Source organism: Nicotiana attenuata, chromosome 6, assembly GCF_001879085.1.
Source record: "Nicotiana attenuata strain UT chromosome 6, NIATTr2, whole genome shotgun sequence".
Taxonomy (NCBI): domain Eukaryota; kingdom Viridiplantae; phylum Streptophyta; class Magnoliopsida; order Solanales; family Solanaceae; genus Nicotiana; species Nicotiana attenuata.
Genome location: NC_031994.1, coordinates 45,431,747 through 45,435,442, shown reverse-complemented (window position 1 = coordinate 45,435,442; position 3,696 = coordinate 45,431,747). Strand labels below are relative to the sequence as shown.

The window sequence follows — 3,696 nt, the reverse complement described above, 5'->3', positions numbered from 1 at the left end:
CAATCCGTTGGATTAAATGCAATGAATCCAATCCAGATGGTTTCTTTACCGGATTATATTGAGTTCATTCGGTACAAAGCACGTAAACAGACATCTTCAGGATTAACCTCCGTTGTTCCAACAAATAGTAGCATGACTGGTGTCTCCCAATCTTCACCTTCTGAGTCTTGGGTCATTGATTCAGGTGCATCTGATCATATTTCTGGTAACAAATCTCTTTTCACTAGTATCTCATATTCTCAATCTCTTCCAACAGTCACAATGGCCATTGGGTCTGAAGCCATGGCAACTGCAATAGGTCAAGCAAGTCCACTTCCTTCCTTACCTTTAGACTCAGTTCTTTATGTTCCTGGTAGTCCTTTTAATCTCATAGCCGTTAGTCGCTTAGCCAAATCACTTAAATCTGCTGTTTTATTTCTTGATGACCTTGTTTTTATACAGGAACGCAGTACATGGCGGATCATTGGTACCGGACGTGAATCAGATGGACTTTATTACCTCATCCTTGCAAAATCACATGGACTCGCATCTTGTCTTCCTCCAATAACTTCTCCCGTTACTGATTCACCAGATTTATTACATTAACGGTTAGGACATCCCAGTTTGTCAAAACTTCAGAAAATGGTACCTGGCTTATCTCACTTGTCCACTTTAGAGTGTGAGTCGTGTCAGCTTGGTAAGCATGCCCGCTCCCATTTCCCGCTGCATCTTGACAATCGAGCAGAGTCACCTTTTACTTTAGTCCATTCAGATGTTTGGGGTCCTAGTCGGGTTAGATCTACCTTATGATTCCGCTACTTTGTCAGTTTCATTGATGATTATTCCAGGTGCACTTGGATATTTTTGATGAAAAATCGATCTGAGTTGTTTTCTATTTTCCAGACCTTCCATGCTGAAATTCAAAATCAATTTGGGGTTTCTATCCGCACGTTTCGTAGTGATAATGCCCTAGAGTATTTGTCTTCCCCATTTCAGCAATTTATGAACTCCCATGGGATTATTCATCAAACATCTTGTCCGTACACATCCTAACAAAATGGGGTAGCTGAAAGAAAGAATAGACATCTTATTGAAACTGCTCGTACCCTACTCATACAATCTCATGTTCCGCTGTGTTTTTGGGGGATGCAGTTCTTATATCTTGTTATCTTATTAATCGTATGCCATCTTCAGCTATCCAAAATCAAGTTCCATTCTCTGTCTTGTTTCCCCATTTACCTTTGTTCTCTCTTCCACCCCGTGTCTTTGGGAGTACGTGCTTTGTTCATGACCTTACTCCAGGAAACGATAAGTTAGCTCCTCATGCTCTTAAGTGCATATTTCTGGGTTACTCGAGAACGCAAAAGGGATATCGATGTTATTCTCCTGACCTTCATCGATTTCTTATGTCTGCTGATGTTACCTTCTTTGAAACCCAATCATACTTCACAGGTCCAGTTAATCACTTAGATATTTCTGAGGTGCTACCTGTTCCTTCTTTTGGAGATTCAGTCCCTATCTCCCATTCATCTTCCTCCATAGCTCTACCGCCTACAGTTCCAGTTACAGCTCCACCACCTATAGCTCCAGTATCACCACCGAGTCCAGTGCCACCACCTAGTCCAGTTCCACCAACTATAGCTCCAGTGCCACCACCTACTCCAGTTCCACCAACTATAGCTCCAGTGCCACCACCTAGTCGAGTTCAACCTTCTACAGCTCCACCACTCCTGACTTATCATCGTCGTCCGCCCCCAGCATCAGGCCCAGCTGATTCACGTCCTGCACCTGACCCTGCTAATACTGCGGACTTGTCTCCTCTTAATCAACCGATTGCACTACGAAAAGGTATACGGTCCACACTTAATCCTAATCCTCATTATATCGGTTTAAGTTACCATCGTCTCTCATCATCCCATTGTGCATTTGTGTCATCGTTGTACTCTGTTTCCATTCCTATGTCTACAGGTGAAGCACTGTCTCATCCCGGATGGCGACAGGCTATGATTGACGAGATGTCTGCTTTACATACGAGTGGTACTTGGGAGCTTGTTCCTCTTCCTTCAGGTAAATCGACTGTTGGTTGTCGTTGGGTGTATGCAGTCAAAGTTGGTCCAGATGGCCAGGTTGATCGACTTAAGGCTCGTCTTGTTGCCAAAGGATATACTTAGATATTTGGACTCGATTACAGTGATACTTTCTCTCCCGTGGCTAAAATTGCATCAGTTCGCCTTTTTCTATCCATGGCTGTTGTTCGCCATTGGCCTCTCTATCAGTTGGACATTAAGAATGCTTTTCTTCACGGTGACCTTGAGGATGAGGTTTATATGGAGCAACCACCTGGTTTTGTTGCTCAGGGGGAGTCTAGTGGCCTTGTATGTCGGTTGCGCTGGTCCCTCTATGGTCTAAAGCAGTCTCCTCGAGCCTGGTTTGGTAAGTTCAGCACAGATATTCAGGAGTTTGGCATGACTCGTAGTGAAGCTGATCACTCTGTATTTTATCGACATTCTGCTTCAAATCTCTGTATTTATCTGGTCGTTTATGTTGACGATATTGCTATTACCGGCAATGATCAGGATGGTATTAGTAAGTTGAAGCAACATCTCTTTCAGCACTTTCAGACTAAGGATCTGGGCAGATTAAAGTATTTTCTGGGTATTGAGGTCGCTCAGTCTAGCTCAGGTATTGTGATCTCACAACGGAAGTATGCCTTAGATATTTTTGAGGAGACAGGAATGACAGGTTGTAGACCTATTGACACTCCGATGGATCCGAATTCTAAACTTCTGCCAGGACAGGGGGAGCCTCTTAGCGATCCTGCAAGATATAGGCGGTTGGTTGGTAAATTAAATTACCTCACAGTGACTAGACCTGACATTTCATTTCCTGTGAGTGTTGTGAGTCAGTTTATGGATTCTCCCTGTGATAGTCATTGGATGCAGTTGTCCGCATTCTTCGGTATATAAAATCAGTTCCAGGCAAAGGCTTATTGTTTGAAGATCGAGGCCATGAGCAGATCGTTGGATACTCAGATGTTTATTGGGCAGGATCACCGTCTGATAGACCTTCTACGTCTGGATATTGTGTCTTAGTAGGAGGAAATTTGGTGTCTTGGAAGAGCAAGAAACAGAATGTGGTTGCTCGGTCTAGTGCAGAAGCAGAATATCGAGCAATGGCTATGGCCACATGTGAGCTAATTTGGATCAAACAGTTGCTCAAGGAGTTGAAATTTGGTGAGATTAGTTAGATGGGATTTGTGTGTGATAATCAAGCTGCTCTTCATATTGCGGCAAATCCAGTGTTCCATGAGAGAACTAAACACATCGAGATTGACTGTCACTTTGTTAGAGAAAAGATACTCTCGGGAGATATTGCTACAAAATTTGTGAAGTCGAATGATCAGCTTGCTGATATTTTCATCAAGTCCCTCACTGGTCCTCGTATTAGTTATGTATGTAACAAGCTCGGTACATATGATTTATATGCACCAGCTTGAGGGGGAGTGTTAGTTTCATTGTATAAATAGTAGTAAATAACCCTAATCCCATATGTATTAGGAGTAGGACATGTATTGTATATATATAGGGCTCATTGTATCATTGTTATAATTAGTCAATAATATATTTTTCTCCCGTGCTTTCTCATAGACAATACAAAAGCATATCTTTTTCCTCCTATACTAGCAGTTCTAGTAGGCCCAAATAAGTCCATATGAAG

General features: G+C 42.5%; 1 pseudogene; it reads left to right on the top strand.

Annotated features, from left to right (window-relative positions):
• Positions 1,865-3,340, top strand: LOC109228257 (annotated as a pseudogene).